The 9,355-nt window shown below is 41.9% G+C and overlaps 1 pseudogene; it reads right to left on the bottom strand.

Annotated features, from left to right (window-relative positions):
* Positions 1-1,583: 1,583 nt before the first annotated feature.
* LOC110338934 lies at positions 1,584-2,162 on the bottom strand (annotated as a pseudogene).
* Positions 2,163-9,355: the final 7,193 nt, after the last annotated feature.

Here is a 9,355-nt window from a genome sequence, read left to right as displayed (position 1 = left end):
TTTTTTTTTTTTTGGTTTTGGTTTTGGTTTTTTTCAAGACAGGGTTTTTCTGTGTAGCCCTGGCTGTCCTGGAACTCACTCTGTAGATCAGGCTGGCCTCGAAATCAGAAATCTGCCTGCCTCTGCCTCCCAAGTGCTGGGATTAAAGGCATGTGCCACCCGGCTGACTTTTTTTTTTTTTTTTTTTCATTTCCAAAGAAAAAGGACAGAACCCATGAAATAAGAACCTAGTATATGTATCAACATAAAACACAGCTCTTACTTCTGGGGGAAAAAGTCAGATTATGCCTGAATCAAACATGAATCCCTCTGGCCCACAAAAGGCTTGCTTTACTGTGGAAACGAGTACAAAGCCATAGATAAAGGCATTTACTGAATAAAATGAGAAAATGAATGCTCCAAGGTATAGTTGAGAATGATTTTATTGTAGATCGGAAAGAAAGTACAGCCAGAGGCACCTGGAGCTGTTCAGATTGAACTGGGCTGAGATGGGGTATGGAGCGCAAGAGAGGAGAAGAGAGAGGAGAGAGGGCTAAGAGAAGAGGACCATGAGCCAGCAGTGGGGGACCAAGAGAACCAAGAGGGCAGCAGAGAGGGAGGGAGAGAGAGAGAGAGAGAGAGAGAGAGAGAGAGAGAGAGAGAGAGAACCAAGACACAAGACAGCACCTGGCTGGAATGGCTGGGTTATACAGGAATCAGAAGATGGGGAAGAGAAGCAAAGAGCCTAGGCTGGAGAGAGAGGGTAATAGGTAGGTAAGAAGAGCTGAGAGGAGTCACAGGGACTGAGTGATGATCCTTTTGGCCAGTGAGTGCTTTGGTATGCTAATAGGGGCTACAGTTAGTTTAGCCATTTGTCCTCAGTTTCTTTGGAACCTGACACTGGTCACATGCACGAGAGGGATCTGCAAGTAGGCGGGTCACAGCAGAGCAGCAAAACTTTATGTCTCAAAAGCTAGCCAATGGCACTCTTATTTCTTAGAATGATGGAAGCTAGTGGTCTGCCAAGACTAGTCATTAAAAATGTTAATTCTAACAAAAGGGTGGGCTTCCAATGGGGTTTCATTGCTGTGAAGAGACACCATGATCAAGGCAACTCTTATAAAAGACAACATTTCATTGGGGCCTGCTTACAGTTTCTGAGGTTTAGTCCATTATCATCATGGAGGGAAGCATGGCAGCATCCAGGCAGGCATGGTGCTGGAGGAGCTGAGAGGTCTACATTATGTTCCGAAGACAAGCAGAAGACTGTTTCTCGGGCAGTCAGGAGGAGGCTCTCAAAGCCCACCTCCACAGTGACACACTTCCTCTAACAAGGCCAGAACTCATAAGAGAGCCAATCCTTGGGCCGAACATATTCAAATCATCACAATAGGACAAGATAATTTGGCTCTGGTTTGTACCTTTTACTTGTATACTTAGAATTATGAAGTTCCATCGCTTGGCCTTGTAGAATCTTTAACACAGCTGTAACGTTTACTCTTTTTTTTTTTTTTTCAATATATAAATCTTTTATTCTCCCAAAAGAGCCCAAATTGTACTTGCAATCAGGATCTCGTTTCTGGAGTCAAGAAACTGAGGCCTCCTCATTTGTCAGGCTGCTGCACGATTCCCTTCTCAGGCACATAGATGCCATCCAAAAACTTCCTGATATCCTTGTTTTTAACTGTTGTGACCTGCTGAATCAGGGTGGCTGAATTTGAAACAAGTTCAATATCATTTCCTTCAAGGATTAATTCGTCCTTCTGGGCTTGAGAGACAGAACAAGCAACACCTGTCCTCATCCAAACACTGCGGATGGATTTCTCACCCAAGAAATTTCGGATTTCAACCAAAGACCCATTCTCCTGGAAAACGACGTTGATGGGGAAGTGAGCATATACAGACCGCATATTGTAACGGAAGCCCAGTGAAACACCCTTGATCATGTTCTGAACATGACTGCAGATGGTTCTGACGGTGGCCAGTTCCTTTCTGTTACGCCACCATTTGTCAACCCGGAGCCTTTTCTTCTTCTTTCCAAGAAGACTCAGCTCCACGTTGATGTGATTGAAGTCCCTCCGCAGAGTCCCCCTGGGGCCCTTCACAATGGCTGTGCGCCCCTTCAGAGTGATTTCGACCTTCTCAGGAATGTCGACGGTCTGATTGCTAAGAATGGTCTTCATCCTCGAAGTAGATGGGGCAAAGAGCACGTTTACTCTTTAATTGAAACTTTAATTGATATAGGGGAGGGTAGATGCTTATAGATACTGTCATCCTAAAGCAAGATGATTCTTAAGTTCAAGATCATCCCGGCCTACAGAGTGAGACCCTGTCTCTAACAGTAATTGATTAATTAATAGAAAAACACATTTTGTGACATTATGAACATGGGTCTTGCATCCTCTGGAACTTGGACTCAGTCAGCTCTGAAAAGATGGTGGCAGAAGAGGGAGGGAAAGGTGGGGAGAAAAATGATTTTAAAGAGACTTATTACTCATACATGTCACCTTCTAGTGAGCATTAGAATTAGGAGGGAGAGAAGAAAAACCCAGACCAGCTAGAACTATTGCATTTTATATAAAGATGCATAAAGTAAGGTCATGACCACTCCAAGGTATGGTAGAAGGCAAGGTTTTTACAGTAGATATGAGGGGGAGTATAACCAGAAGCAACCGGTAGAGTCCAGAGCAGAGAGAGAAAGCAGTAGACTGAACAAGGCCAGTAGAATAGTCCAGGACATGGGTGTGTTGGGGTGGGGGAGGTGTCAAGAGACAGACAGAAGGACCAAGAGTCAAGAGAGCATATGGCCAAAATGGCAGGGTTATATAGGAATGAGAAGCTAGGGGAAGGGAAGCCCATGAGCTGGAGAAGTTTATGGTAGGAGATGGGGTGAGAAGGGCTGAGAGGAGCCAGGATGCCTGGCAGACTCTGGAATGGGTACTTGTGACAGCCAGGGGAGGAGGAATGGGAATGGGAATTGTCAGAGGGTGGACTGGGAGGGTGATAATGACTGAACTGTAAAAGAACAGATTGAAGAATAATAATTTTAAAAAAATAAAATAAAATAATAAAAAGAATATGTACTTGTGACACTTGGAGGCCAGCATGTGCTTTGGTATGCTAACAGGCACCAAAGTTAGCAACTTGTTCCATTTCTTTTGGACATTACATACAGCTTTTCTGTCTGTCCACTAACTTACTTAATCACGGAAATCACTTCAGTTTGACTTTACTTTTTGCTTGTTTTATTTTTGCTTTTGAGGCCTGGGAAGAATTCTATGGCCTAAAGTGTGTCATCCAGTTCCTCTTAGGTCGGTGTTCATCCTCTGGTAGTTAGAAGGTGGTCTTTATATATAAGAGGAGTGTTTGTTTTTAAATAGATTAGCCTCAACCAAAGCTTCCTCAAAATTAATACTGAAATATACTTTTTTTCTAATGCCATTGATTGATCCTGGTGTTCTAGGAAGTCAGTAGTTAGTTTGTACACTAATTCAGCAAGCATTGATGGTTTTCATGTACTGCTCTAGAACCTGAATCAGCATCATAAGCTGTGCCTGCTCTTTGTGTAGCTTATTTTCATGTGGGGGAGACAATCAGCTGACAAATAATGTATCCCTACACACACACACACACAGAGAGACAGAGAGACAGAGAGACAGAGAGACAGACAGAGACACAGACAGAGACAGAGACAGAGACAGAGAGAGAAAGAAAGAATGCCTAAGACTATGTCAATGACTTCTGCTCATTCTAGTTTTTCAGGGGCCTTCCTGAAGTGTCTTCTCCAGTACAGAGAAGATAGCCTGGAAGGTCTTTTCAGACAGGACAGCTAGCAGAGGATATAAGGAGTAGGCAAGGGGAGGGGGTAAGCGGGCACAATGGTCAGGGGAATCTTGCAACTGACTTACTAGCAATCTGGCCACTTTTGTGGCTCTGATTAGCAATCAGGCCATTTATGCTGCTCTGACTGACTAGAGAGCAGGTGCTTCTTTATTTCTAAAGGTTTCACAGAACAAAGACTAATGATTATCCAAGTGTTACGGAATATATGTTTGACTTTTCACTATATGTCCAGGGTTACAAGTTCAATCACAATTAGAAAATACAAACAGAACAGATTCTTCTTCTTCTTAGCCTAATAATTCCTGTTATTTGGGACCCCATGAAGACTGAGCTTCACATCTGCTACACATGTGCAGAGAGGCCTATGTCCAGCCCATGTAAACTCTCTGACTATTGGTTCAGTCTCTGAGAGCCCCCAGGGATCCAGGTTAGTTGACTCTGTTGGTTCCTGTGGAGTTCTTATCCTTCAACACTTCCATAAAAGTCCCCAAGCTCTAGCCAAAGTTTGTCTATGGGTCTCTGTATCTGTCAGCTGCTGGGTGGAGCCTCTCAGAGAACAACCATAATAACAGAATAATTAGTAGTTTCAAGAATTGGTGCTTGCCCATGGGATAGGTCTCAAGTAGGGCCAATTATAGGTTGGCCATTCCCTAAGTCTCTGCTTCATTCTCCATCCCTACATTTCTTTTAGGCAGGATAAATTTTGGGTTGAAGGTTGTGGGTGAGTTGGTGTCCCTATTTCTCCACTGGGGTTCCTGCCTGGCTACAAGAGGTGGCCTTTTCAGGTTCCCTATTCCCACTGCTGTTAGTCTCAGCTAAGGTCAATCCCATTGATCCTGGGAAGCTTCTCTTGTCCAAGGTCTGTGGCATGTCCTTGAGATGCCCCACCGCAACCTCAGCCAGCTGGAGAGTTCCATGCACTTTTGCGGCCAGCCATCTGGTCATCTCCTTTGTCTCTCACCAAACCTGATTATGAAACCTTCCCATTCCCCTCCCCATCCCTCTCCCACACAGTTCCCTTCTTCCATCTGCCTCCTAGGACTATTTCATTCCCCCTTCTAAGTGAGATTCAAACATCCTCCCTTTGGCCTTCTTGTTTAGCTTCTTTGGGGCTGTGGAGTGTAGCACGGGTAACCTGTATTTTATGGCTAATATACACTTATACACGAGTATGTACCATGAATGTCCTTTTGGATCTGTGTTATCTCACTTAGGATGATTTTCTCAAGTTCCACCCATTTGCCTACAAATTTCATGATGGCTTTGTTTTTAATACCTGAATAATATTTCACTGTGTAGATGTACCACATTTTCTTTATCCATTATTCAGTTGAGAGACATTTAGGTTGTTTCCAGGTTCTGGTTATTATGAATAAAGCTGTTATGAACATATGAGCAAGTCTAGTATACTTGTAGTATAGTGGGGCATCTTTTGAGTGTATGTCAAGCAGTGATTATAGCTGGGTATTGAGGTACAACTATTCTTAGTTTTCTGAGAAACATCCAATTTGATTTCCAAAGTGGTTGTACAACTTTGCACCCCAACCAACAATTGAGGAGTGTTCCCATTGCTCCACATCCTTGACAGAATGTGCTATCACTTGAGTTTTTGATTTTAGCCATTCTGATGGGTGGAAAGTGGAATCTCAGAGTGGTTTTGACATGCATTTCCCTGATGATTAAGGACTTTAAACATTTCTTTAAGTGCTTCTCAACTATTCAAGATTCCTCTTTTGAAAATTCTCTGTTTAGCTTTGTACCCCATCTTTAAATTGGGTTATTTGTGTTGTTGGTTCTTTATAAATTTTGGATATTAGCCCTCTGTCAAGTGTAGGATTGGTGAAAATCCTTTCCCAATCTGTAGACTGCTGTTTTGTCCTATTGACAGTGTCCTTTGCCTTAGAGAAGATTTCCAGTTATGTGAGGTCCCATTTACTACTTGCTGCTCTTATAGCCTGAGCCACACATGAATGTGTGCTTTAGCCACAGGTAACTCAGCACACTCTGTAGGGCTTCTTACTTTGTATCAGTGAGAACAGCCTATGTCAGTGGGACTAGCTAAATTCAATAGGTTTGGATGAAGTGGGGAAGTTCCAGCTTTCTTCTTTGCCAACTTGATATTTATCATACACTATTTATGTGTCTATTAGATTATTGCCAAACTCTCTGTCTCAGGCTTACTTCAGACTTCCTATGTAGCTTAGAATGACCTTAAACTTTTGATCCTCTTGCCTATACTTCTTGAGTACTACTATTACAGGTGTGTGTGTGTGTGTGTGTGTGTGTGTGTGTGTGTGTGGCCAAACTACCTTATGCAGTGCTGGGGATGGAACACAGGGCTTTATCCATGCTAGGCAAGTACTTTATCAACTGAGCTACATACCCAGGCCCACCAATGCTAATTTTTTGTATGTTTGTGTATAAATGTGTATGGTGTGCATATATATATATATATATATATATATATATATATATATATATGTGTGTGTGTGTGTGTGTGTGTGTGTGTGTTTAAGTGTATGCAGGCCTGAAGCTAACATCAGCTGCCTTCCTTGGTTCTACTCTACCTTAGTCAAGCAGACAGAGTCCTTTAGTTGAATCTAGAGCATGTTGATTCAATTTGTGTATCTAGCCAACTTGCCCTGGGGATCCTTGTCTGTGCCCTCTAAGCTCTGGGATTATAGACAGGCCTCCATGCTCCACCTGGCATTTACTTGCATATGAGGATCTAAACTCTGGTCTTTAATCTTCCGTAGCAAGCACATTTTGCACCAAGCCATCTCCCCAGACATCTATTTATACAGCTTTATGAAACAACTTGTAGACTCATCCTTTTCTTTAACTTTCTTTCTTCATCCTGACATGAAACACTCTGCCCCTGAGTTCATTCAAGGAGGTTTTACCTGGAAGTAGGATAACTGAAATGGAAATGTGGAACATTAGGGAATATAGCAACCTATGGAACTATTCATGTTAACAGATTACATTTAACTCACATATCTCTGGAGAAGTTATACATTTCCTTTTCTCTTCAATAATTTTACTTTATGAAATAAACTACCAAGAGTCAGACATTAAAGAATAGTTCAGCTTCCTTTTTGTCAATACAGTAAGTAAAATCTTAAGACAGAAACCAAAAAGTATATAGAAGAAAATAATCTTTGTCAAATGTTATTTGTTTGATTATTGTCTCAAATTTAATTGTTCAGATGCTCTAATGAAATCCCTTTTGTGTGGGAAAATGAACTGGCTTTCAGCACACAATGGAACCTGCTCCAGGGACAACTACCCTCAGCTTGCAATGATCCTTTAGACTCAGCTATTCCTGAAACCTAAAGTTGTGGCAAGGACTCTCACCTCTACTGAACTATCTAACAGGATATAAAAGAACAAAGATCTTATTTTTTTTATGCCAAGAACCAGTCTAAGCATGGAGTGGGGTTCTGAGAGAAGGCGTGTCTGGGAATGGCAAAAAGAAAACTGACTCAAATTGTGGATCCAAGCTGATGACCTGTGTTCTGCTTGCTATTCTAGGATATCTCTCTGTCCATGTCTTACTTGTGTGTTTGTGTGTGTGTGTGTGTGTGTGTGTGTGTGTGTGTGCATGTGTGTGTGTCTGTCTGTCTGTCTATCTGTGTATGTCAGTCTGTCTACCTGTCTGTCTGTCTACCTGTCTGTCTCTGTATCTGTGTGTGTCTCAGTTCTACAAGCAGTTCTCTCTTACTATCCTAACCAGTTCTCTGAATAGCTCATCTCCTGTAGAACACAGGTCCAGTCTTTATTTTATATGTCAGTCCAGTCATTTACTCTAAGTTTCCTTTTGATTGTCTTATGAATCTGCATCCTGCTAGCTCAGCTCTTTGATTCTAGTGAGACAGCAAACATACATTTTTTTTTTTTAACATCGCAAAAGAATTCAGAGATCTGTCTTCCTTTATTAAGCACGGATGATAAGGTAGTTGGTTGGGATCCTGCCATACAATTACCATTTCCACCAAGCCTGAGTCTATCCTTGCTGTGTCCTAGGCTGACCTTGAACTCAGGAATCAGCCTGCCTTTGTACCTTTCTGACAATCTGGCTCATAATGTTCCTTTAGATTCATGGAGCCCCCCCCCATACTTCATTCATCTTTATACTTTGCATAGTTGAAATTTTTCATATATTTTGAACTCATGTATTTAGAGTTCCTTCACATAGCTTCAAGGACTATTCTGAAGGTCTCAGAATTTGCCATTTTGCTTAGACAGTAGCCATACCATCCACTCCTGGTCTCTGTCTCAGATTATCATGGAGTCATTTATGCTAACAGAGAGATGTGAAAATATGTATGTTATTTAACAAGCCTTGTGCCCATAGCAGCCATTGACACTCATGGAGGCTTACACTGGGGCCCTGTCCTAGGGGCAGGAATCATGTCACTCTGTCCCCATCAGGGCCACACTGGACTACTTTTGGGAGTTGGTTCTCTTCTTCATCCATGTAGGTCTGTGCTGTGGAAGTGTTACCAAACATGGAGGAAGTACCTTTACCTGCTAAGCCATCTTGACCTCTCAAATTGTATGTTTTAGCTAGGTAATTGCTTATAGTTTCTACTATCAGGCTTCTAAGTAGAAACTTAAAAGAGTCAAAGTTTATGGAAAAAGTTTTCCCTCTCTCAAGCTTTATGGAGCTGTTATGCAACCTCTAAAATTTAAACAGCTCGTTGTTCACATTTGATGTAATTGACCTTCAGAATGTTCAATAACCATACATGGAAGCAAAGCCAATTAGTATGTGGGATTAAAAGAGTAGCCAAGAGGCTGGAATAGTAGTTAGGAGTGTAAACTTCCCTTGTAGATGATCCATGTTTGATACTTAGCTTCTTTGTGGGGTAGCTCACAAATGACTCCTCTAGCCTCCGAAGGCACCTAAATATATGTTCACCCAAACAGACACAAGGACATGTACAAACACATGATTAAGAATAAAATAAATCTGGCCAGGTGTAGTGGTAAATGCCTTTGATTCCAGCATTCAGGAGGCAGAAGCAGGTGGACCTCTGTGAGTTCAAGGCCATCTTGGTCTACAAAGTGAATTCTAGGACAACCAGTACTGTTAGACAGAGAAACCCTGTCTTGAAAAAAACAAGATAGGTCTAGAGAAATGGTTCAGTGGTTAAGAGCAGTGACTGCCCTTCCAGAGGTCCTGAGTTCAATCCTCAGCAACCACATTGTGGCTCACAACCATCTGCCATGGGATCCAATGCCCCTTTCTGGTATGTCTGAAAACAGCTACAATGTACTCAGATATAATAAGTAAAATAAATAAATAAATAAATCTTTTTTAAAAAAAAAAAAACAGTTCCTTAAAAAAAAAAAAAAGAAAGAAAAAACTAAGTTGCACAGTGGTGGCACATGCCTTTAATCTCAGTACTTGGGAGGCAGAGGCAGGTGGAGTTCTGAGTTCAAGGCCACCCTGGTCTACACAGTGAGTTCCAGGACAGCCAGAGCAATACAGAGAAACCCTGTCTCAAAAAAACAAAACCAAAAAAAA

The sequence above is a fragment of the Mus pahari genome, chromosome 22, assembly GCF_900095145.1.
Source record: "Mus pahari chromosome 22, PAHARI_EIJ_v1.1, whole genome shotgun sequence".
Lineage (NCBI taxonomy): Eukaryota > Metazoa > Chordata > Mammalia > Rodentia > Muridae > Mus > Mus pahari.
Note: the sequence above shows the minus strand (reverse complement) of the source record. Positions and strands in the feature narration are given on the sequence as shown.